Source organism: Microcebus murinus, chromosome 10 (assembly GCF_040939455.1).
Source record: "Microcebus murinus isolate Inina chromosome 10, M.murinus_Inina_mat1.0, whole genome shotgun sequence".
In the NCBI taxonomy this organism is placed as follows: Eukaryota; Metazoa; Chordata; class Mammalia; order Primates; family Cheirogaleidae; genus Microcebus; species Microcebus murinus.
This window is the reverse complement of record NC_134113.1, coordinates 68,035,982-68,063,286: the sequence shown is the minus strand read 5'-3', so window position 1 is coordinate 68,063,286 and position 27,305 is coordinate 68,035,982. Positions and strand designations below refer to the sequence as shown.

Genomic DNA, 27,305 nt, shown 5'->3' with positions numbered 1-27,305 from the left:
GCCCTTCTCTGTCTCCATTAGAACTTCCTTTTCCTGCTAGCTAGCCAATCTCCCAATCTTATTTCACTTTACTGTCCTAAAATGCTGTGTTCTCCTGGTTATGCATTGCTTCTCTAAAAAAAAAGTTTAAGGCCGGGCGCGGTGGCTCACGCCTGTAATCCTAGCTCTCTGGGAGGCCGAGGCGGGCGGATTGCTCGAGGTCGGGAGTTCGAAACCAGCCTGAGCAAGAGCGAGACCCCGTCTCTACTATAAATAGAATGAAACTAATTGGCCAACTAATATATATAGAAAAAATTAGCCGGGCATGGTGGCTCATGCCTGTAGTCCCAGCTACTTGGGAGGCTGAGACAGAAGGATCGCTTGAGCCCAGGAGTTTGAGGTTGCTGTGAGCTAGGCTGACGCCACGGCACTCACTCTAGCCTAGGCAACAAAGCGAGACTCTGTCTCAAAAAAAAAAAAAAAGTTTAAAAAATATAGTGGCTGGGCTCACTATAACAATATTGGAATATGTTATAAAGCACAGAGTGATGATGATGATGATGGTAGCTAGGGTTTCTCAAGCACTCACTCTTTCCAGGCAGTGTTTAAAGCACATTACATGTATCCATTCATTTAATACTCCAGCAGCCCCATGAGGTAGGTACTATTATTATCATCTCCATTTTGCAGGTAAGGAAACGGAGGCACAAAGAAGTTAAGCAACCCAAAGGAGGAAGCTAAAAATGACTCGTAATATCATGCTGAGATTACTGTAGCCCATACTTATTTCCGAATGACTGGAAAGGTCTCTTCCTTCACGTATGTATTCATTCATTCAAATATCACTCATGCCACACCTGTAACTGCCTTGGGGCAAGCTGTGGGGATGCAATGACCCTTTACAATAATTGCATTTGAAACATAACCTTTTGTCATCAAATGCAAAGGGAACTTCTAGCCAGTAGAAGGAGAACTAGACTAAAATCCACCACCCCCATCCCTACTTCCATATCCAGCCATATCAGAGACAAAAATTCAAGTATTGACAAAAACCAGCTTTGCAAGTGAGGGTATTAAAAACTACAACCAAAAGGTGGCCACAACTCCTGCCCTGAGAGTAGTCATTTCAATAATTGACATTTGTCCTAGAAAGACCTTAAGTTTTATTTCTCAGGTGTCATTTTCTAATGGGCTCTCCCAGTGATGGCAGCAAGCATAACACACACACACACATACACGCACAGCATGCTTAATGACATAGGAAAGTGCTCATGACGTATCAAAGGAGAAATGAAAACCACAAAACAGAATATGCAGTAGGACAGCAAACATTTAAAGTGTATGTGTGGGTGGGTGGGGGGAATTTACATTGATTAAAAAAACTGTAAAAATAAAACTTTTTTTTTTTAATGATTGATTCTACTTAGAGAAAACTTACAGATTTTATTTTCCTTTTCTTTAGTCCCCAAAACTTTCACAACGAACCTGTATTACTTATATGCTCAGAAAAAAGTCAATTATGTCATCTTAAAAAACACTGTACAAGTTAATTAGGAGTTATCGGTCAACAAATTATATGTGGATGAAATTCAGAGTTTCTGATTATTTTTTAAAAGGGAAGAAAACTAACATTTATTGGCTAAGCATTTTCTCCTACATTACCCTCTTCAAGTTTCATAATAATCGTGTTCAGTTATTCTGGGGACATTAAATAATGTACCCAAGGTCACTCAGCTGATAAGGGTCAGAATGTCCAATTCCCAGCTGACTCCCAAACTCAGACTCTGTTCTCCAGGCCAAGGCTATTTCACAGTTTTATTTTCTAATCTGAGCATAATACACTTTCATCTGCAGCAGTGGCTCCTTTAAGTAACACTGGAGGTGAAGGTGTGGGGGGAGGGAGAGGCAAGAGATGTGTCTTAGAGTCAGCTGAAGGCTCCTAGGGGACCCACATCTGCTCTTACTCTGCCCCCACCCCTCCTAGGGTACAGGATTGTCATCAGAGTAACAATGGCCGATGGCCTGCGGAGTGGTCAGCTTGATTTCCAAGATATTCCAAGGCCCATCGTACCAGCAAAATGCCCCTCCAGAGACATCCTTTGGCTCAAGATCCTTTGTGCGTTTGGCCAAAATGCAAACATCTCTGAGCATAAAACTGCCTTAAACCACATCACTCCTGAATATAAATAAGTTTGTCAACTTCTCTCCCAAGTAGGCAAAGAGGATGACTATTGAACATCAGAGTAAGACAGACACCACAGACGGCAAGAAGGGTATTGAAAAGCTACTAGAATCTACACACCCTTCTTCGTAGTCCTGCCAATGGCTGGCCTTGATTATAATATTTAGGTTTCTATGTTTATATCCTGTCAAGGGAAAGTAGAATATCACATTCTATCAAGTCACTTGAAAAGAATCACTGATTTACAACTCCAAGGCACTAACAGAGTGTTTGATTTAAAGGAGTGTATCTATGTAACTGGAATAAACACACCACACTCCAGAAAGTCTGCAGACAGCTTCTCTCGGAGTAAATGGCAGAGAAGAACTAAGACTTGTTTATATTCCTTCCCTTCCCTAAGGGTTATCAGGGCCTTTTTCATCACCTTGTAGGAAAAACAAATGATCAAAAGATGGATGGACTCCCACCTCCACCCCCCACTTCCATATCTCCTTCTTGGTATGTCAAAAAGCCTTGCCTGCAATGCAGGACAATCTAATTATTTTCTTCTAATCAATCAGCTATTTTAATGATGTGTGACACTCCTGATCTATCAGGAGTACCATTAAGATAATGTCTGCTGTGTTAGGCAGCAGCTAGTTTACAGACAATTCACTACCCAGCCTGGACCTTCAAAAAACGGAAACTCATGTTCATCTAGGTGTATACTCCAAGGCCTCAAAAGGGAAAATCAGTCCTGGCGGCAGTGTCTGGGTGGCCATGACTTAAGGAATTATTGACAGGCAAGACTGCCCCAGATGCCTCCCACAGAATCTAAAATTTTCTTTGTCTTCAGAAGTAGCAGTTCAAATTTTAAAAAGAAAAAATTATCCCTGAACTTAGCTAGGTATCACCAACCGTTTCCATAGTACCTCCAAAACCATCGTCTGAACAGCTGCTTTTCAACAGGGCACAAAGAGACAGAAAGAAAGATCCCGAATATTGTCCGGGTGTCCCAGCCCTCTGGTTGTGGAGAGGGATGAAATGAACAGGAGGGCATGAGGGTCCTTTGGGAAGGGGGTCCAGAGAGACAGTGTTAATTAAAAGAAGTTGGGAAACCCTGGCAGTCACGTGGACCTAAGTGAATAGAAATGCACTCCGTTTCCATGCCCATGTTACCTACAGGCCACGTGAAGGCTGCCTTCAAAGGCCTAGCGCTTTCCCCTCAGACCGTGTGTCCTTAGCAGGAAACAGCACCTCACTTTCAAGGGCCCAAGTTCCCAGTCTTAGGCCAGACGGACGTCCAGTGGTGGCCACCAGGGAAAGGAGGAATGGCAGGAATGAGCCTGGCAAGCGATGCATGCTGTCCCTCCTCCTCCTCCTCACTCTCTCGCAGCTCGGGCACCTCCAGCAGTCTCCAGCAATTGGATGAGGAGTCTCAGGTCTCCTTCTCCCCGGCTGACAGTGGCCCCGACCAGATGTTTCACCAGAAGCCTTCACACCCCTCTTCCATTAGGCGGTGACGGCACCAGGGCTGGGGGGCGGTGGGGAGGGGCGCCGGCCGCCTGGCTACAGCTGGCGAGCAGCTTTTGTTCTGGATGACTTCAGCTCGAAAATCTGCCTGAAGAATGCTCCCCTCTCAAAGGAAGGGAAAACCCTATCTAGGCATGGACACAGGCTGCTTTCACTGCTGAGTGGGGCGGGTGGGAGGACGGGGCACATCCCTTCCTCCCCGTTCCCAGACTGTCCCTTGTGCAGCAGGAGGAACCGAGGGCAGATGCCACCACCGACCTGCCACCTGGCAGGGTTCACCAGGAGTGGCCAGCTTACCCCAGGTCCTGCTCTTTCCATGACAGGTGTGAAATCTACAGGCTCCTCACAAATGTGTGTATCATGGGAATATTGTGTCCCCGACACCACACTGGGCTGAGGATGCCAAGAGGAATAAGATGTGCTTCCCGTCCTCAGAAAGTCACAGTGGAAGGGAAGGGTACGAAAATATCAACACAGAATCACCGGTAGGTGCCACAAATGCTAACAGAGGTCTCTGTACGGTAGCATGAAGACACAAAAGAGAGAGATTATAAGAGAAAGCTTCACAAAAGAAGAAAGGGGGCTGTTGGTTTTTGAAGCAGAATGAGTAGAAGTCTGGAGGTCAGCCAAGGGGAAGAGGCAGTGCAGACAGCAGCAACTGCATGTGGAGAAGCGTGGAGACGGAGGGAGATCACGGCCTATATAATCACCTCCGCTCTCTGTAAAGAAAAGTGGAGGAGAAAGAAATTCAAACTTATATTTATTCTTTTGATAAATATTTTTGGGACAACATCATAAGTTTCAAGCACTAGGATATGGTGAGCAAACAAATAAGATGTGTCCTTCCTGGAGCTTATGGTTTATTTGTGGAGACAGACAATAAACAAACAACTACATAAATGACAGACTGGGGCAGGTGCTTCGAAGTAAGTGACCAGAGTTCCGTCATAGAGAAAAAGAAAGCAAAGGAAGGCTTGCCCCAGTCAGGATGCTAGGGGAGTCCTCTTGGAGGTAAGGAGAATCAACCAGAAAACAGCCGCCTAGGCAAAGGAAACAGCCTATGCAAAGGTCCTGAGGTGCAAAGAAGTTTGGGGAGTTTGGGGAATCAAAAAAAGCCAGTGTGGATGGAGTATAAGGACAGAAGGGAGAGTGGGACATATCTTTGATGAGATCCTACAGGGCAGATCATGCAGGGTCTTCTAGGTCAAGGCAGAGGGTTTGGGGTTTCTTCCAAGTGCAAGATAAGATACAGAATAGTTTTAAACAGGGGAGAGACATAATCTGAATTTAGCTGGAAAAAAAAACCCACTGAATTTTGTGCTCAGGATGCAATGGAGGAAGTCTAGGGAAAAAAACAGGAGCTCAATAAAGGGCTTTTGTCCATATCCCAGGTAAGAGCTGATGGTGGCTGTCACTGGTAGTAACAGTGGAAATAGGAGTAATGGATAGATTATGACATGAATTTGTCATTCTGGTTTCCTTTCTTGTCTTATAATGCCTTCTTTTGGGGGAATGTCATAATTTAAGACCCTTAGAAAATGCACCATTCATCTTTATCCTTTCACTGTGACAAGTACTTGACATGTGTCCTTGGTCTAGAAAAGAAGGAGGAGCCACAGACAGCTGAGGTGTAGACTCATCACAAGAGACTCTTGGAGTTTTTCTGATCTTCTTTGTCTACCTCTGTGTGCCCAGCCCTGTCTAGAATGTCCATTTCAGGATGATTTTAGAAAACTGGGGGTAGAAAAGAATAGTTGAGGCCAATCTCTCAGCCTTTTCTTAAAGCCTTCCCTTGTTTCCTGGGATCTGGGTAGAGGATGCTCCCAGGACCAGCCGTTCCAGAGATTTCTGCAGGTGGGCACTCTTGGTGCACTGCTGGGCTGTTACATCATCTTGTCTCTATCCTTGACTTTGAAGTCTTTTGGATTATCCTTTTAGTGTTGCTCTAGAAGCCCAAGAGTATGAACACAGAAGAGAATAAAAAGTGGTCAGGTTGGTTTATAATTTATAACCTGCCTCCTTCAAAAAATTCTTAAGGGAAGCCTTCGTTATCCTCAGGGTCATCACACAACATTCTTTTTTAAAAAATATGAAGATTTATGTCATAATCTATTTGGTTGAATTTCATAAATCCTTCACTATGTAGTGACTAGAAGACAATTGTGCCAGTGTGCATGTGTGTGTGTGTGTGTGCATAAAATGTCATCAATATACCTAACATATCAAAGTTTATAAATCATTTTTCCATAGATTTTCTCATTTAGCGCTTACTACAACCCATTTTACAGATGTAAAAATGATTCATAGAGAGCCAAGTTATTTGGTTATGGGCACACAACTTACAAGTTTCAAGAAAAGGATGGACTATGTCTGTGTTGTTCTTCATTGTATCTCCAGAGTTTAGCTACAGTGCCTGACACGTAGTAGGTATTCAATAAGTATTTGTTGAATTAATTGATAAATGAATTAATAATATATTGACACAACTGGGATTAAAAGTCTAAATTCTGATCTTTCTATCCACCATGTATTGACTCCCTCCGATAAAACAGTGGGTCTACCCACAGAAATTAGAACACTTACTCAATTCAGTCTTAAAATTTAGAAACATTTTTGTGTAATACACATCAAAGCCATGCCCTGTATTAGTAACTCTATCCATTTAGCAGTTTGTAGATTGAATGGGGCCGTGCAGAGAGACATTCCCAGACTGAGGGTTTCTCAATGTGCTTTGTCTCCAAAACCCCTTTATGGGGGTTTTGGAGACAAAACCCCCCAACCCCAGCCCCCAAACCATGCACATGTGTGCACACACGGTTTTGTACATCATTTTATGGAGTGCACAAACTCCCTACCAAGTTCAAGGTTGTCTTTGGGGGCTTTTCTGTCACAATTGATGCTTTAATGCATAGCAAGGGCTTCTAATAAACTCTCCGTCACCGTGATGTACACGGCTACTGCGAGGCTTCCAAGAGGAAGAAAGGAAAAAAGGAGAGACAGAAGCTCACAAAAGGTGAAGCTCTTTGTTGCATCTATAGGGCAACAGGCAAGTCAGCTCTCTAGGATTTCTCATGGGCTTGGAAAGCTAAAGGATAGCACGAGGTTGGTGAAATAATTCTTTCAGACTCTCCTACTCAAGAAACCTCAGAGCAGCCTGCTGGTTAGTTGACTAGTTTTTCATTTATTTCTGAGAAATGAGAGAAGGTTGATTGTACATTTAAATCTTTGCTGACCTGTGGTTAGGAGCTGAGTAGGCTGACACACTGCATCAAGTCTTGGTTATTCATGTAAATATGATCTACTTAATGATTGATTTATCCTCAGAGAATTTTGAGTCCCATGCCATTTTCCCCCGCTTTCTCCCACTAATATTCTTGGTAAATACAAATAGAGTAGTTTTATAAACACTCTTTTAATAAACCCCAGAAATGGAGCCAAGACTAGCATCCACAATCCTGCTTTCGGGAACAGGCCCACTTCCCTCAGATCATTATTCCTTGTGAAAATACCACATTCAGTTAAACAGACTTGCTGGTGTAGTCAAATAAAAATGGTAAAACACAAAATAAAAAACCTTTTGTATGTAGGAATGAATGAAGTAAAATAATTCTCCTGCCAGCTCAAATACATCTAAACATCTCTGGAGTTCCATGACCTTCAAAATAAAGATGAATTTGTGAAGATTAGCAGTGACAGCCATGGGAAGTAGAGAAGGATAGCAGAGCCCAGCCGAGCTTTTAATGAGGAAAAAAGAATTCAACCATTGAGAAGTTGGGGGCCCCAAATCCTGTATATAGCAACTGAATATAATGTAAGCTTCCCATATCCTGCTTGCTACCACAATGCCCTCACTTTAGAAAGGCCATATTTCTCTCCCAGAATGAAAATCGTATGCTATCCACATAGAAAACATATTTTTAAAATTATGAAAGAAAACATATAAAATACACATATACATATATAACATAATAAAATATATTTAATAAAATATATATATTAAAATGTGTTAACATATGCATACATATATAAGGTATTAACAAAAAAGTTTAATAGTTAGGCAAGCTTGAAAGTAAGAAATAATGCTACAAGCAAACACATATATAATGCCTGCCATATGCCAGGCATCATTCTCAGTATTTTACCTACATTAACTTATTTGGCCTTCCCAACTCCACAAGGATACAATTATTACCCCCATTTCATAGTTAAGGAAACCAGGGCACAGAAAACTTAAGTAAATTCCCCAAAGTTCTATGCATAATAAGTGGCAGAGCTGGTATTTTAATTCCAAGTTGTTAGATTCTAGATATTCTAAGCTTTTAATCACTACTCTAAGAGAGAATTCAATGTAGAAGATGAAGATCAAATTCCTTATGGACATGTTAAAACTGGTATACACCTTGGGGTTAGGGCAGCATCAGCTGTGAAGGACAGGTGTTAAAATCATACGCCCTATGTGTGCTGTTAAGCTAAAGTCTAAATTCTACCTAAATCCAGGTTCTGGGAAGTTCTGTCTTGAGAGAGCACTAGGAAAACTCTGTCTACCAGGTCAGGTATGTGGCACTGAAGAAGGGAGACAAAGTCACTTGCAAGAAATAGAAACCCCAAGGCCACTCTTTCTAGAAGTCAGTTCCAAATTCATGCTATTTATGATATGAGAACGATAAATTAACATAAAAACTGGTCCCCAAGCAAGGTTTGGACCTCCCCACAGTGATGCCTCTCATGGAAAAGAACTCCCTGAAGATGAGCTCAGAAGTGCATAAGAAAACAAGCATCCATGAAAGACAGCTGTCAAATGCACAAGAGTAGAGAAACTGAGGTTGTCTGAAAGAGGTGTTTAATAAACATTGTTTAAAATATTCAAGAGAAAAAGAAAGAAATGGGCAAAAAGAAACTTTGAAAAAAATAGGAGTATTTTTTTAGAAGAGTCAAATATAGAGACTAGTAATAAAAAATATAGTCATTAGAAATTTTTAGCTCTAATATATGGGTAAAACAGCAAAGTAGAGCTGAGGAGAAATTAGTAAATTTGAGGTAGATGTCAGGAAATCACTCAGAACACTGTTCAAAGAGATAGAGATGGACCATATGAAAGAGAAGATAAAAAGATATTGAGATAGAATGTAAAGTCCAACATGTAAGTGAAAGGCATTATTTCAAGACGATAGAAATGTTTTCAAACTCAAAAAAATTATAAATCCTTAGATTGAAAAAGAATATGGAATCCAAATATGATAACTAACTACAAATCTGTATGTAAGCACATATCACTGAAAACTACATTACATGAAAATAAAGACAAACATTACCAGAGAGAAAAGACAGATTACTGTTAAAGGAATGATAATTAGATTATTAACAGCTGATTTCTCATAAGCAACAATGGATTCCAGAAGACAATGGAATAATAATATCTTCTCTGTGCTGATGGGGCATAACTGGCATTTTATCTTTTTGTAACCTAATAAAGTGTCACTCTTAAATGATATTTTAAAAAAGATATTTTCAAACTTCCAAAAACTAAAAAAGTTTACTACTAAGACCTTCACAGAAAGAAATGCCAAAGGATGTACATTAGCAGAAACAAAATTTAACCCAGAAGGAAACAGTGAGGTTCAAGAAGCACTGGTGAACAAAGAAATAAGTAAAACACAGTGGAAAATGTAAATGAGCATTGATGGCGGAAATACGATGCCCTGTCAGCAATAATGCAGAAGAGGGAGTGTCCCTTTGGAATTAAGGAGTTCTGAGGTATATATTTAATTCAGGAGAAAAAGAGACATTGATAAACTTCACACTTGGAAAATTATGTCATAAATGTAACAGTTTAAGATATGCTAACTGGATAAGATAGTATTTTCTAGTCTGTTAGCCAGTCATTGCTGAATCCCTTGAGATATTTTTTTAAAATACAGATTTCCAGGCCCCAATGATGGTTCTTCTTCGCTGTATCTGAAGGAGCCTGCTGATTCTGTATTTTTTAGCACCCCCTACCCCAAGCCAATTTTGCTGAGCAGTCACGGTTGTTACAAACTAGTTTGCTAGGGCACACCCTCTGGGTTCTTACTCCTTGAATCTCTAAGACAGAGGGCCAAGCTGTGAGCCGGAACCCACTGGAAAAACCAGTGTGCCATAATTACGGAGAAGCTCCCTGGGTAAGGGTCCTGGGATCATAATGGGAAAAGTCTCTTTATTCTCCCTGGCATGTAATGTTTTTTCAGGTGATTGGTTTGAGAAGGTAATTTAGTAGATCCCGATAATTGGAAACAAATTATTTTGAAGTGACAATTTAAATTGGATATTGGCAGGAATTAAATATTTAGACATAATGAGTATAATTGAATATCAGGAAGTGTTTTTTACAATGATGTAATAACTGTTGGCATTCTGTATGTAATAGCAGGAAGGCTTAAAGGTTTGAAGTGTTTGAGCAGTACTGCTTGTGGGAAAGTGCTTTTAGAAAATATGTAAAAGTTATTAGCTCTCTCTTTAGCCTGAATGAGAAGCAAAAGTTAATGCCTGAAAGTCCCATAAAAGTACAGCTTGGCTGTAACTAAACTCTATGTCACTCACTAGATCCTTGAGTAAAGTCCCATGATCTATTTATAAAGAATATTATTCAGTGGGGCCCAACTTCCCCAAACTGAGCAATAGGTGCCCTATAATGAAGAAGTCCATTGAAATGCATATCTTCCTTGGTTTCTAATACCAGTGTACTGACTTGGGGAGTTTGGCTTTTTTTAAAAGTGTGTAGTGTGTTATATTAAAGCCCTCCCTCTTTTTGAAGGCCTGGGAGTATAGAGCAGTTGGAATTTAGAAATCATGGCCTTTGTTTGTAGGGTTGAGTATACCCAGTATTGAGTTAGAGAAGAATTATCCCTCAGTTCTCCCCATTGGAAACAACCCTAAAAGAGCAAGAGCCTGTCAATTCAGTCATATTATGTGGCTATTACTACTATGAGTCTGTCTGCTCTATTAAGCCTTGAATCCATTGGGAACAGGAGCTTAGTTTTGTTACTCAGGGAGTCTCTGGGTCTAGCCTAGTGCCTGGCACACAATGAGTATCCAATACATTTTTATTTTTGAGTCAGGCAGTGAATGCATGAAGTCTCTGAAATTAATGCACATATCATCATCTCAGAAAAAAATCATTTCCTCCTCTCTTTGATGACCCTCTGTAACCTGGGCTAGTTCAAGACTTGGTTCATACAGATCCATGCTTTCCAATAGGGTAGCCACATTTGGCCATTTACATTTAAATGAAGTAATATTAAATACAATTTTAATTACTCAATCACAGTTTAAGTGGTCAGTAACCACATGTGACTGGTGGCTACTGTATCCAACAGCATAGCTACAGAACATTTCCATCACTGCAGCAAGTTCTATTTGACAGAGATACCATGGGCCCCCAGCTAGAACCCCTGGAGCTCTATATTTATCCCTGACTCTACCAGTTATCAATGGTGTGACTGGGCAAATCACTCACATGTGCACACTATTCCCTCCGCCTGACGCACTGTGCCTTCCTCTAGTAGCCTAGTTAGTTACTTCTCATCTTTCAGGTCTCAGCTCAATCGTATGCCCAGCCAGTCAAGGCTTCTCACAGTATCTTGTGCAAATTGGGGTTAACATTTTATGTATTTTTCTGTGATTACTTGGTTAATACCTGTCTCTCAGACCGAACTGTCAGCCACAGGAGAATAGGGGCATGGTTTTGTCCCACATTGTGCCTCCAGTGCCTACCAAAGTGAGTGACACATAGTAAGCACAAAATATTCATTGAATAAGTCAATGAATGAACCATCAATTTCAGTGTCTTTGCCACAGCAACTGCAAGTGGTTGGTGCCCTGCTGGATTGTTACTCAGCTGAGACGCACAGGTAAAGCCACACCTGTTGTTCACAGCCATCATCCCTTCAATTGCTATCAATGTTCATTATCCTTCCTCTTGCCTGTGCTAAATATTTTCAACATGACACCTGGTGATTCATCAGCATTATTAGGATCTTCAAAATGATTATATCGACTGTGCCAATTAAACATTCACAAAGTAGGAGAAGAGCACAGCATTTCATTTAGGCTTTGAATCAGGTTCTATTAACCTTTATATAAATAGGCCATTCATCTAAACATTTCATCAAGTTAAAAACTTGACACTGAAACCTCGATTGGTCTTCTGGGTAATAACTGTCTCTGGGAAAGCCCCTACCTCCCGGGTTTAACATGCAGCCCAACTCTCAGGATTATCTATGGGAAACTAGAAAACATACACGTCAATGCTCCAAAATTCTAGCTCCAGAGGGTTTGCAACTGTCTGAGCAATCCTGAACCTCGTCCCGGCCTCTTGTTTCAGGGGAAACTGGAGGAAACGGCGGTAGTTTTGGCTGAGTGTACCCTGAAGGGTTCAGGTCTGCACACACCACAAGCGCTGAGTCCAGGCAGACCAAAGCAGCAACAGCAAGGGCCGCCCACTCGAGCCTCTGTGAGCCTTCACGTCTGAGTTCATGCGGCTCTCACTCAGAAACGGAAGTGGAAAACCAAATAAAGTCAACTCCATGGAGGTCCTGGGGGCTTAACACTGAGCAGCCACACGAATACCAGAGTGATGCATCATGATTCATGTTATTACAATAAATGCCTAAGAAAGTAATAAGGATTTGGCACTTAGTATAAAGCACTGGCAAGACAGTACAGTTTTCTGCCTGTTGTAAAGAGTAGCCTGGGACATTTTCTTTCATTGAGCAATATGCATTAGCAACGTTATCTGTGGTAGTAAAGCAGTTACTCATAAAGCTTTATTAAGTGATGTCAAGATTATTCTCCCCCATGTTTTTTTCTGGGAGAGGCTTTAGAAAAGACACTAAGTTGTTTCTCCCAGTGTGTCTATACCGGCCCAATACTAGAAGATAAAACACATACCTAAAGGATTAGCAATCCAGAAATCACCTTTTACAAAGTGATTCACTTTGAGAAAGAAGTGCTGAAAAGCTAAACAAGTACCCTCTTGATTTATTAAAGCTAAACAAGTACCCTCCGTTCCTATTTACAGAATAGACTCTGCAAAGAACAAAAACAAGTTAAGGCAAAGAACATTCTTATAGAGCAAACATACATTTAGGGCATAATGGTGGACAAAAAACAACCCCAGTCATTCTTTAGGTCCTCACGAGCATGGGAAAGGGTGTGATGCCTCACCAGGAAAAAAGTTTTTTTCACTTAGAAAAACAAAATAAAATAAACTTGCATCCCTACAGTGGCTCAGCCAGCTGGTGGTGGCCCAGCAAACACATCCACTCTGGCCGACTTTCAGATGGACACATCATTGCTGGCAGAGCAAGTGTGTGATGATCTGTGTTACTCATCAAGGCAGCTGAAAAGAGATAAGGAAGGTGCAGGCCATTTGTCTTCTCTGTACAGTGGATACCGCCCTGGTAGATGGTCCGATGACGTGGATTCTTGGTTTGGGATCAGAGAGTTGGAAGGGACCTTGGGAAGAATTAGTCTTCTCTGCTTCCCTGCTCGGTATGAGAGTTGCCTAGACAGCATCTCCCCCAGTTTTGCAGATCTACACTCCTGAGCAACATGAATCAGAGGAGAGATCAAGAAGTGGGACACACTTTCAGGGCACTGGAAGGCCTTGCACCGTCTCTCCCTAGCCTTCCCCACCTCCTCATGGTCTCACCTGCCTCTAGGGCTTGGCACATGTGGTCTTTCTGCTTGGGACCCTCCCCACCTCCTTCCCCTAACCTTGCTGGTCTGGCTAACTCCTATGTGTCCTTGTGGACCATCACGTCTGCCAAGAAGCCCTCCTGGACTAGGCAAGATTAGGTTAGGTGCTGCTCCTCTGGCTCCCCCTGTAGCACTGTTAACTGTCAGTTCCCTGAGGGCAGGAGTGGGGCCATTCATCTCTGTAATCCTGCTGTGTACCTGGCCGGTCTGGCACATGGCAAATAACCAAAAAACTGTAACTGCAGCAGGTCTTCAGTACCAAATGAATGAATGGATGAATGCAAAATCCACATCCTTTGCAAAGGGGAGATCTGGTTCCTGCTTCCTAGAGTCTCCCCAGGCCTTCCTTGAATCCAGGTGTTGATGCTGAGATTTGCTAGGGAACCTCCGAGCAGCTGATGTGTGCTTGGCAGTGACTCTTACGCACAAGTTAGCCCACTCTTCTCTCCCACCCCCAACCTCCATTTACCCTTAGTTACTGCCGTAAAGAGACGAGACCCAGGAAACATTTTTATTACTGTTGTTGATTTCTTTGGCTGCTATTAATTGAAAGCTTATGTGTCAAGCATGATGCTAGGCCTTTTCTGACTTAATATGCCATTTTCTAGATATGGACCTTGTGGCTCAGAGAAGTTAAACAACTTGCCCAATGTCCCGCAGATGGTTACAGGTGACCCAGGGCTAAAATCCAAGTCCAAAGCTTAACTCCAGAGCCCATGCTTTTAGCTTCTACCCTCTCCTACCACTTGCTTTCTGCAGTGAAGTCATTCTAGGGAGGACTTTGCTGTCACATCCACAGCATGGTAAACTGAGGCAAGGGACACATGCGGCCTGTTTCTCCATCCCTTGCCCATCACCCAAACTGAGCCTGGCCCTTTTTGGTTGAAAGGAAGTATGGTTCAGAAGAGTGCGTCACTGGATTTCAGGGTAACCTGACCCAGAGGTCTTAGAAGAGAGCTGACTAAATAGCTGATAAAACAGGAAGGCTCTCAGCCCCTTTATCTGATGACAAATGAGAAGCCCAGATCAAGCGAGGGTAGTGCTCGCTCCCGAGGTAGCACAGCCAGACAGTGGCAACGCCAGGCCTGGAGCCCTAATCCCCTGACTTCCTGCCCATGTTTTCTCCCCACTTTCTTCCCCCATTCTATGGCTATAAAAAACACACAAGGCTCTCTTTACCACATTCCTCAGGTTTTAAAGCCACTGCTCCCGCTGTCCTGCCTCCCCAGTCCTAATACTTTTTTCTTCCTTTTTAACATTTGAGGAAGAAAATGTTATGGTTAACAGCATTTGAATTCCACAATGTCACTGTAACATGTAATAAATACCTTTTATTATTTATTACCAAAATGCTTAGGGGCCATGGAAGACTAAAGGCTATTCTGTTCTTTCTGATGCAGCTCTAACAAGTTTAGTCCAGTTACTGGGAGAGGGGGGCAGACACAGTGGGCTGGGCGACTTAATCTTCTCAATGCCACAGGCCATGTCTCCATGATTGCGTGAGAATTGCATGCGACTGGGAGATTTTACCCCAATCTTCGCAGCCCTGGGAATGGCAGAAACACCTATGCAGCGCCCCCAGAACCACCCAAATGAGCCAAGGAAAAAAACTGGACCATGAGTCTGGGTCACCCCAGATTCCCGTAATCAGAAAATGCTGTGCCAGGGTAGGGCTACAGAGAACACTGCACAGTCTAAGTTTAGTTATGCAAACGAACTCTGGGGATATTTTGTGTACTTTTAAGAAACCGTTCCCAAAAAGACCCTGAGACTGCAAGCCTTCCACACCCCACCCCCATAGCCTTCCATACCTGCAACCCAGGAATTTTGCTTGCACTAAAAAGGCATCTTCCAAGAGGACCTATGAACTTAAAACAAATGCTGTTTAATTTGCCATTCATTAGGAGTGTATCTGGATTGATTTATTGCGCCCTTCTGACCCCAAGTCTTTGGAACGGCATTCCTTCACGATTAAACAGGGAAAAGATTCAGGCAGGACTTTCAGGGAGAAACATAGAAGGCTACAATGATACTTCAAATTGCCGTGTATCAGGTAACCCAAAGGAAACGCTCGACCCAATTCAACGCTGAATGCATGAGAGCCAGACAAGAGTTTGTAAGTTTTTTGACCCAGGTTTCCCGAGCCTTTCCTAAGGGATGTGGCCAGCACAGACCACTATTATCCAGATTATGGGCTTTTGAGTACTTCCACATTCAGGATATTCTGAGAATGCCTAACCACATACAATTGATCACAGAAATTGCAATCCCTTTTGATCCCTAGGAAGTGGGCTCTTCCTGGTAACTACCCAGCAGAAGCAGCAGAGACAGAGAAAGAAAAAGAGGGAGAGAGAAGGGGGGAGGACAGAAATGCACCATGGAGAAAATAAACTTCTCCTGGCTGTTCCACAGGCCAGTGATAATCAGAAAATGAGAAAAACCTTGTAAAACGCTAAGAAGAGTCAAGCTACAGCAATTGCCCTGTAGAAATGAGATCAACAGCCTCTCTTGTGGGTGGCACAAGTATAATTATAGCAATTAAGAGCAAAGACTACAGTCTTTTTTTTTTCTCTTAATGTGTAAACAAACAATTCAGGGACTTGTAAGCCAAAAAGAATTGGGACATAGCTTAATATTATCTACTACTGTGACTCTCCTTGCTTTAATTGGCTTCCAGGAAAATTTCATGAGCCTTTGTGGTTGTGGTTTCAGTTAAATACACACTTTTACCTGGAGGCAGGATGTGGGGGGAGAGCACAGTGCTTTCACCGACTACCCAGCTCCCCCCACCCCTCAGCCAGACTGGTGAGCCCCAGGCTGTCCTTGCAGAGCCCGGGAGGCTGAGGGTGCCCCGTGTGTTCCCCTTGAAGCAGCCACAATTTCATCTGACCTCTTCTTCCTGCATTCCTCTCCCCGTCCCTCTCCTACCCCAGAGTGGCATGTGTCAGGGCGTCTAGCGAGCATCCGATTCTGTTTTGTTTTCCCGCTGAAGGCCAGTGGCCATAGCAGAAGGAGGGAGGAGTTTGGGTAAGGCTGGGCAGTTGCTCCTATTCCGTGGTTTGGGGGCTGCTAGGAAGCCCCTCTCAGCGCCAGCCTCCCCACCTGGTGGCTGACATTCTACCAGCTGTGAAAGTCTGGCTTCCCCAAGGATTGCTTAGGATTTATTAATGCAGTTAAATAAATGAATCTCTGGCTATATTCACCGTGGAACTCAGCTACATGGAATTGCTGCTGTGAAAAGAAGCTTGATTGCAAATCAAGGCCTGCAAATTCTCTAGAGGATGACTTCCTACCTCTCCCTAAAGAATTTGGTGCATGCTTCATAGTCTAGCTGTAAGTCAGACCATCCTAAACATAGCCTCTGAACATCGTGACAGCCCATTCAGCTATTTTCTCATGATGCAGTAACAGACCAGCAGGCAGACACTTCATTTTGATAGAAATTCATAGCTTTGGTTTAAAATTTGCCTGGCATTGCTCTTTTGAAACACAAATGCTTTTACTTTCCTACTGTGGTGCCCATGCAAAATGAGAGTCTTTTCTCAAGATGAGGCTGATGGGGAAATGTTCCTGACTGGGTTGGGAGACCTGAGCCCCGCCACCAGCTCTGTGGCTGTTTGGCTAGGAACCCAAGAAGCCACCTGCATAGACTTTCTCACTATCTTATATTCCTAGGCCAGAGCGCTCTTGCTGTTCCAGGTTGCCTGCCATACTAAATCTCTACAGGGAGCACGCACCACTCCCTCACACCCTCACAAACCCACCTAAAGGTCCTCTTGGAGAGGCTTGGAAGATGCTAGAGCTGGTCAGGAGAGGCCCTGCAGGCTGGCTGACAGCTTTCCTGGGCCAGTGTTCTGGATGGAGCTGAGGGCCAAGTCATCATGACCCACCAGAAAGTTCAGCAGGGTGAGAGTTTGTGGAAGCCTCTGTCCCTGCATAGGGACCATTTATCAATGGCACTTAAAGCCTGGGCCAGCCCAGGGTAAGGGTCTAGGGCAGGGCCAGCAGCTCGGAGGAAAGAGAAACGAGAAGCCCAGAAGATATTGGGAGTCACCCACCAAAAGACAATTATGGTGGGTTTTCCCTACATACCATTCATTCATGCTTAGGTGGCACTGGGCACACCAGCTCCTTCTGGCCCACTTCACAGTTGTCAGCAGCCTTGAGAGATGACTCCATATTGTGGTGGGTGACATGGGGTGTTGAAGGGTATGAGTGCCACATGCTCCCAACTGCTCCATCCTGAGTCCCCACCCTATTCCTTCTATCTTTCCTGGTTGACATCACCCTCAAACTCCTCTGCCACTCACACTGTCTTGGCTTCATCATCTTTGCTCTGCACTATTCAGTCGAGAAGTCTTAACATCTTTGGTTATTCATCGTCCTTTCTCCATCCAAGCTTCCTGGCTCCATGACCTTGGGAAGGTCCTTACTGTCTCTCCACATTTGTAAATGGTGCTAATTATTAATACACAACCTCCCTTGTTGGGTTGTTATGGAGTTAAACTAAGAGTATTAAATGAAACAATGTATATAAAATTATTGAACACATAAGTACTCAACACATGGTAGCTGTCAGAATTACTATTAATACATACTGTGCTGTGTCTTTTTGTTTGCTTATTTCCTCCAAAACCAACACATTTGTGTGAAGGTGCCAACATTATGCTTGTGCCAAAGACCATCCTTTTCTTTGAAAGTTATTTAGCAGATCTGCCTTGATTTATGTCAGGCACTACCTCCAGGAATTACATACAATTAAATGAATGAGCCATTCATTTAAATTTCTAGCTGACGATGGCATTCACTTTGCACAAAGTGCAACAAAGAAGATTCTAGGAGTGCATCTCAAGAGACTGCTCATTTAGGTAGGGACAGAGCCGGCAGGAGGGATGGTATTTCCAACAGTTCTTCACCAGGTGTTAGGAAAAAGAGGCGGAAATATAGAAGAAAAGCAGCAGAAAATGGCAGAAGAGTCTTATAAATACATGTGGAGCTAAAGGGACCTTGAGTGGAGAGTGGTTTTAGAAAGGTGTGGGATCTTAGAAACCATCTGCACGACTGTCCTACCTGCTTGGCAACCCAAGGGCAGCTGGTGAGTGCTCCCTGAGTGGGAACAGAAAAGCCTGGATGGAAGGACTCTGCCTTCTGAGCTTGCTCTGAGGCCTGATGCAGAGCTGAGTTTGGTGACCTCTGGAGCACACGGTAAGCTTTCAGCTTGAAGTCAACCTGCGCCCCATCGGGCAGAGGAATACGTAATACAAAGAGACAGGACAAAGCTATTCAGTGTCAGGTTTTTGCCAGCGCTTTCCATCTTGAAGCTTAGACTCAAGCTGGGGCCAGAAGAAAAGAGTCGCTGTTGCGTGGGGCTAGCGCAGTGGGGGAGTGGAGGCTCGGGGTGTCACTCTCAGTCCCACCACCAACTTGCCATGGGATTGGGAACCTCTCAGAGCACCCACTTCTGATGACAAAATTAGAGAGAAACATCTCTAGCACCCATTAAAAGTGTGACCATTCCAAATGGTTTATGATGATTTTTCTGGGAAAATAATGTACAATCGAAATAACATGAGAGAATCAATGGGAAAATGCATAAGTACACAAGACTGCCCCCCTCCACCCCCTACACTCTATAATGTCATATCACATCACAGAGAAGAAAATAGAAAGAAAAATGTATCTCTAGGGAGTTTAACGACAGCTTGAGCCTATTTGTCCCATGAACGCAAATGTTTACATTGTACATCCAAAACGCCATATTAGGAAATTGCTTTTCTGCAAGGTTTTTCTCAAATGGGTAATGGGCAAATGGATCCAAAATGATTAGAAAAAAAAAATGTATTTCTGTGGTTCTTTGAAGCTTCCTTACAACTCTCAGTTCCCATCTCCTTAATGTGCAGGCAGGGTGGGGTGTCTGAAAAACGTTTGCCCTTTATGGGAAATCAGAAGCAGAAATGGCTGGGACACCAGGGACGTGTGTGGCAGGTCTGAGCATCACAGGTTCCAATCTCTTTGGGGAAAGATCAAGCCACACAGCCGGGGTACACGCAGTGGAAAAGAGGCCTCTTGGTGCTGGCCTGAACAAGTCATCTGGCAGAGAATTGGCCAAGGTCCTGGGTCCCTGCTCAGTGAGAAGCTCTGCTCAAAAGGCAGACAGTTCCAATGAGCATCTTGATGACCAGCGGTGTAAATTATGGTAAGGGTCTCTGGAGCTCTTCGCTGGGTTTAAATCCTGCCTCTACCACACATTAGCTGCATTGCCTCTGGCAAGTTACTAGGCCTCAGTTTCCTCAAATGTAAAATGGAGATAATGGTGCCTACCATCAATGACTATAGTTAATAAATATAAAGCACTGATAATAGTGACTAGCACCTGTAACAGTGACTCACCCATAATAAGTGCTCCATAAATGTTAACTATTGTTACTATTTGTATTAGCTTGACTTGCCATAACAAAATACTATAGACTGAGTGGCTTAAACAAGAGAGTTATATTTTCTTACACTTCTAGAGGCTAGAAGTCCCAAACCAAGGTGTTGACCAATTTAGTTCTTGGCAAGGGCCCTCTCCCTAGCTAGCAGGTGAGCACCTTCTCACCTATGTCCCCACATGGCCTTTCCTCGGTGTATGTGTGCCAAGAGAGAAAATGAGCTCTCTGGTATCTCCTCTTACAAGGACACTAATCCTATTGGATCAGGGCCCCACCCTTATGACTTAATTACTTCTTAATTAATCTTAATTACTTCCTTAATGTCCTCATCTCTAAATACAGCCACACTGGAGATTACAGCTCCAACATATGAATTTTGGAAAGACACAAAGATTTAGTCCATAGCACTATTATTATATTTAGTATTGAAACTAACATTATTTTTACAAGAGTGTACTCGGCTTGTCTTCAAAGATGTCCCAAAGTATATGTTTAAGAACCTTGTATTGGGTGAATCCGATGCAAAACTGTGAAGTAGGTGAAGGGGTCTCTGCATTCCCTGCCTTGGGCCAAGTTCAACTAACCACCAAAAACCCTTGACCAGACGCTCAAGTCTCTTTAAGCCTCTAACAGCCCAGGATGCTCCCGGCTGACTGCAGAAACAACAGCTACTACCACAGACAAGCACACACGTGCACTTACTGACGCAGCCTCTGAGGCCTTTGGTTTCTTCCCACTTCTGATCTGACCACCTTTGGGATAAAATGAATTAGAGAACTGGTCTTGATGGGACAACCCACATTACCGTTATAAAAGGTTTCTGCATGTGCAAACACCTCCCACCTTTCTAGCCTCAACAAGACAGAGGGGAGGAATTGGCCAACCTCATGGCTCTCAGGCTCCATGCTGCATGTTTATAGCTGCTTCCCTGGGCCTGCCATGTTCTGCTCTCCTAACAGAGAATGCACCTAGAAGGTCAAGGTCAAACTCCTTAGCATCCCAGGATCCTTTACAGTCAGGCCTCTGCATAATCCTTCTGGTTTATTCCCCACTAGACCTTACTCCCTTGTATTCAAGAGACTTTGCATGTGGAACTTCTTATACCCAGAATGTTCTTTCCAAACTCCACTACTTACCAAATTCTACTCAAAAGCCATATCCCCTGATGCACTATCCTAGACTTTCTCGGGTAAGTTAAACACTTGCTTTGTTGCCATAGCACTTAGTATTTACCTGTGTGTCTGTCTTTCCAATCAGACCACTTCTTGATGCTGTTTTCAAATCCCCACCATACCTACCAAGAACATGGTAGATGCTGGCCAGGGATTAATCTCTTTTCACTAGGGTTTCAGCTCCTGTGAAGCTCCTGGTCTCTGTGCATGGTACCCATTGGTGATGGTGGTGCCCAGCCTGTGTGGCCATTTGCAGAAGTCCATGGGGTGAGGCTTTCCTGATACCGCCAGTCATCATGCTGGAGACGCCCCTGCCTTCTGTAAGAGAGACCTTCTCTGCAGACAACCTGTGCATCATGACATTCTGACTCTCACTTTCAAGTGAGATGACATTTTAGTGACGGTAGGCTAGAAATTAACTCTGCCAAATGAAGATTCCTCTCTTTCTCTGTTTAAGATTTCATTTTAAAAGCCTTCTGCTCACTCATTGACTTATCCCAATTGCCTCGTTCCCCTGTACTCCCTACCTTTTTAGGGAGGAGAAGGAGAATTTTTCCTTTATAAAAAAAAATGTACCTTGATTGTTCATTCACAGGCCAGAGAGTTGCAAATAATTCAGTCAGAGAAGGCAAATCTATTGTTACTTTGAGTTCATTCATTCATTTAGAAAACCCAAATCCATTTGGGCAGGCACCTGTGCTGGAGTCTGGGGCCAGAGATGAAGACATCATCTCCTTGCCCTAAAGATGTGCACTGCCTGTGGCCTTCCTTCTGGCTGCACTTGGTCCTTCCAAGTCCTTCAGGGCAGCTGGCTCAGCAGTTCCTGTATCTGGGAGGGAAACTATTTCAGTCTTAGCAAAGGGAGCTCATCTGAAGGAACTCTAAAGAGCCTGGTATTTTTACCTTAGGCTGAGTTGATTCCCTGTTTGCAAAAACAGCACTGAGCTGGGGTCAAAAGCACAGTGTTTTCTGATGGAAAAGAGAACACATGAGCCGGAGGAGCGGAAACGTTGGGAACAGTCAAGCCATCATGCGCACGGCCTCTGGTCTCCTTCAGTATGGCAGCTCCCAGCCCAGCTGAGCATGGCGTCTGTCAGGAAAACACTGGTGACACCACCACACACAAGGTACCCAACCAGCATTCCAGCCACTATCGCTGCCAAACCAATCAGCTCCAAGCTTAGTGGCTTAAACATTATGCTGTTACTATCTCTCAGGGGTCCAGGCTCAGCTAGACTGTTCCCACGCAGGCTTCCTTGTGTGGTTACAGTACGATGGCTGCTGGGGGATGGAGTCATCTTTCCCACTCATAGGCTGGGAGCGAAGCTGGCTATTGGCTGGGACCGTGACTGGGGGTGTCAGCTGAGCATCTACACGTGGCCTCTTCATGTGACCAGGGCTTCCTCACAGCATGGTGGCCGGGTTCCAAAAGGGAGCATCCCATGAGGACCAAGTGGAAGCTGTATCACCTTTTATGACCTAGTCTCAGAATTCGCATAGAGTCACCTTCTACCACACACTGTTAGTCGGCCAGATTCGAGGGGTAGATACACAGACCTCCTTTATGGGAGCAATCATAGAATTTGTAGACATTTTAAAACCACCACTGCTAAGCAGAGGAAATCGTTAAGATATCATGGGATGACTATGACCAAATGAGGAATTTTTGTGTAATTGGTAAAACAAAACCGAAGCACACGCCCAGACCAGAGGTTGCAGATTTCAATGGGTTACATCTGTTGCTCTAAATTCTAGCAGGTTGGGACAAGGGGATGACTACTGGACTGGGAATCAGAGTGTTTTCATTCCAAGTCCACATTTACATTTATTATTAGTTGAACTTGGGCAAGTTATTTAACAGCTACAAACCTCAGCTTTTTTATATCTCTATGACAAGGATAATAATCCTGTCTACCTTGTGTGGTTCATATATATTTACAAAAAAGCCCTGAGATAAAGAATGCAAGAGGACCTTGAAATCTATAATCTCTAATTTATACAACAAATCCTAAATATTGTAGGAATTTTATTCTTACCTTTTCTTGGCCTTGGGGTTTTTAAAACTCTGTAATAGTGATGTGTTGGAATAGATTAGTTTCGCAAACTTGGTGATTTAAGAACAAATTTTTAAGGGGGAAAAATTCTCATAGATTTGTGAAAATACATCCGTGGGCCCTCAAGTCAGTCTTATGTCATAAAAGGCCTTTCAGTTGTAAATCATTAGTGTAAACAACAGGACCTTTATTCCTTTTATAACCAGTAAAATAGATTTTAGATTATAATCAAAATGAAGACCACAAAATTAAAAGACAATTACTATCAAGCTCTGTGACCCTGGAGGGCATGTCTGTGAACCTGGCCCAGCTGGGATTCAGATGCTGCCCATTTCGCTGGGTGAGCCCATGGTTTCGCAGGGCGATTCACAGAGCTGGCTCTTCTGCGGAGACACAAGCTCCTGGAGGGGAAGGACGCGTCCCAGACCTCTTTGAATCTTCAAAGGCATTTCGCTTATCGGATGTGCTCAGTAATTTTTAATTAAAAGGAAGTATAAATGGAGGATAAATAAGACAATATATGCACATTTAAATCCCATCTTTCTCCCAAGCTAGTGCTTTAATATGGACCCTCAACTCCACCCTACGCCTTCAGTGGAGAGTGACTACAGCCTTGACAGTGACAGGCCTGGCTTCAAATTGGGTGCTTCAGGATCTAATTAATTAGCTCAATAACTGATAGGGCTTTGTAGCCAATCAAGCTAACGATGGTAGAAAGTGGTTCAAATGAAACTGATTGGAGGGAGAATTCAAAACGCAAAATCCTGCTTTTGGCCTTCAGGTCCTGCACGATCTAGACCCTCCCTGTCTCTCTCGCCTCATCTGAGCCCACGCTGCCTCACTCCCTGCTGCTCCCTCTGTATGGAACTCAGTTCCCCCAGCTCTATGCTCGGATAGTTTCTATCTATCCACCAGGCCTCTGTTGTTTCAATGTCTCTTCCTTGGCACTTAAGCCCCTCAATCTATGGCTTTCTGCCATCCTCCCCTTAGTGCCCCATATCTTTCACTTACAAACACTTATTTATATTAGTTCTGGGGGTTGTTCAATTTCTGTCTTCCCTGCTAGACTGTAAACTTCATGAGGGCAGGAACGAAGTCTATTTCGTGCAGGATCGTCTCCCTAACAGGTACTACTACAGTGCCTGGCAGAAAACAGGCATCTAAATGAATGTTTGGTGAACGCATACATGAAATGAGCAAAGAGAGATTGTTGTTTTTAAAGCATTTCGTGTGTGTGGCACTCTCTCAGCCACAAGCAACTGGTAAGTTTCTCTGTCTTTAGAAAGAAAGAAAAAAAAATTTTCCGTAAAACTAGGATTTCTCTTTTAAAACCAGGAGCCCGATCTCTGTTGCTTGTCAAACAAGGCTGCATAAGCCAGATTGACTAAAACCAGATCTACTCCCAGGCCCTGTTTCACACCATTTCCAATAGGATGTGAATAAGACAAGATACCATTAACCAAGCATTCGGTCAGGAAACGGGACCTCTTGGGGTGACCTGCCTTCCACTGCCAGGATGCAGCCCCGGTGACAGCATCTATTATAATGCTTTGGATGGGAACGCACTTAAACCCCACAAAATGTGCTTTGGAGCCAGGCAGCGGGCAGCCACGGGAAGTGTGCTAAGTGTGGAAATTCCTTCAAGCTTTTCAAGCAACTCAAAGCCATAAGCTAAGGAGGGACTTCAAAACTCCAAAGAGAAATTCCACTTTCCTTTTCCTCGGCTCCGGTCTTTCCATTCCAAACATGAGTCCTGCTGGTTTGAGCCACTTCATGAATGTGGGATTGTTAGGGTCGTTCCAGAGACTCGCCACTATTTTTCTTAGGTTGAAAAAAAAAAACAATTTGGCACACACGTTCTCTTTCATTTGCCCTGAAGAAATCAATATCCCAGTCTGGGGTTACCAGCTGTGGTTCACATACACCCTGAGGCATAGCTGCTTTATTTTATAGCTGCCGACATTCTTCTCTGGAGCCCCAAACCCTCTCTCTGGTCCAAGCTCAAAGATGGGCTTATTATGTAGCATGTAGCCAATGCTTTGACGAGGTCTTTCCTTATGAGCGGTTACAAGGACTTACCGTAAGAACCAACCTCCCACCTCCACTCGCTTTCCCCTGTCTGCCCCGAAGCCATTTCTAAATAGGCCGAATGCTATCTGTTTGCTTTATAAATTCAAGGAAATTAAATTTTAATTTGTTACTGGCTCCACCAATTACTAGCTATGGGCTCGGAGGGAAGTTACACTCCTTCAAAGCCTCAATTTCTTTATAGTAAAATGGGAACAGCCATGGTACCTGCTTCATAGGGCTGCCATAGGTGAAAGAGATGCTATGAGGAGAGCACTTAGCACACTGCCTACGCATGGCATGGTAGATTAAAGGTGGCCACAGATTCTTTGCTCTCCTTTCCACTGAGGGGTAGAGACTAATTCCACTCCCTTTGAATATGGACTGGCCTTAGTGACTTGCCCAATACACAGATGGGGTGGGATTGATATTCTGGGATGCCCAAGGTTAGGTCATAAGAGACCTCCAGCTTGTGTCCAATCAATTGAAGCTCCCCTTCCGAGGAAGCTAGCTACCGTGGGAGAAGTCCAGCCACCCCGAGACCACCATGCTGTAGGAAGCCTAGCTAGCCCCATGGAGAGGCATTGTGGAGAAAGAAAAGTGCCTGGCTTTTCTAAATATTCCAGCCCACTCACTTCATAAATGCTCAATACACATCATTCTTTCATGAATGAATAATATCATTAGTCATGAATAAAAATATAATTCTTACATGAATGAATGATAGATATCAGATATCTTTTGGGAACATCAATTTCTTTCTAAAATTATTTTTTCTATCGAACAGAGTTTATTATGGATTAGAATATAAAAGTCTATATATGTTTTAAGATAAAACATGAGACTTCCAAAAAACTATATCACAGGTTGGCCATTCATGTTCTGAATTTACTCATATGATTATGAATTCCCTCTCCTCTGCCATTAGGAGTAACTATTAATAATTCACTTATTCATTTAACAAATACTTGAGTGCTTACTTTGTGCCTGCCAGGCACTGGTGTAGGTGCTGGAGATATAGGAGTGAGCAAACAAAAAACACCTAAAATACCCCAGTCTAGATGGGGGCAGGCAGTGAACAAATAGATGAGGTAAGTGTGTGCTTTTGAGTGATCTGGAGAAAGATAGAGCAAGGTGTGCAGGAAAAAGTGCTAAGAAGAAGAGTTTGCTACTGTGAAAAGGATGAAAAGCAAACACACTACCACGTGGAGTGTCTCCAGAAAGCACCCTCTAGAGTCAGTGGGGCTCCCATCGAATGGACTGGAATTGACTGCCAGGCAATTGAAGAGTCATGGTTTAAAATAGATAAATCAAAATAGGCCTCTGTGTAAAAACTCATCTCTACTCTCCCCTCTCTCCATCCCAGTGTTGCTCCCCACTCCCCAAACATACACCTGGAGGCAGAATAAGGTGGGTCAGAATTCTAGCAAACCAGCTGGTGGGGCTGAGCTGTGGAGTAATGAATGGGCTTATGTCATTGTCTTATCATTTGACCATCCCCTCAGGCTGGTATGGCTTAGAAAATTACCTGTTGCACACAAGTAAAAATTCAGACTCAAAGGACTATGATTTACCATCATCAAGGCAATTCAAAAGAATGCGCTGTAGGTTTGAAGACAATTTCCAGAGAGATATACGTTCTCAGAACGTTTTCAGTAATGACAAAATCATTGGAATAAGTGGCTGACCTCCTCCCTGGGGACCATGCTCATTAAGATGTATGGGTTCCGGACTGTTAAAATTCCAACTCATTACCTAATAGTTGCACCTTACGCACTTGGATACCTCTGAAAATGCTTCCAGCCCTTCCATTTCAGTCATAATAACCAACTGACAGTCTCCTATACCTTTGAGAGGCCTTAGCAGAATGCTGCTATAGCAAAGTTAAAAAGGAAAATGAAAAAAATGCAACAAGGAAGTTCTATGGATAATCCTCTCCATTTTCTTTGAAGTCATCTAAGGTACATGAGGAATGAATTCTTCCTAGATTTAGGGTCAGTGCTCAAGTCTTCACTCATTCTTTTCTCTTATTAATTTGAACATTCCATCAGGGAAAAAGACAATCCAACCTCAAGAACAATTCCAGAGCCTAAGCCAACAGTATCTTGGAGGCAATGTCAACCAGTGTTCATTAATTACTTAACTCTTGTTCTTCAGGAATTTACTCAAGCAT

The 27,305-nt window shown here is 43.3% G+C and overlaps 1 protein-coding gene across 1 annotated transcript in view; it reads right to left on the bottom strand.

Moving 5' to 3' along the window:
- MSRB3 (methionine sulfoxide reductase B3) overlaps positions 1-27,305 on the bottom strand; it is a 294,311-nt gene that overhangs the window by 65,618 nt on the left and 201,388 nt on the right. The window lies entirely within an intron of this gene.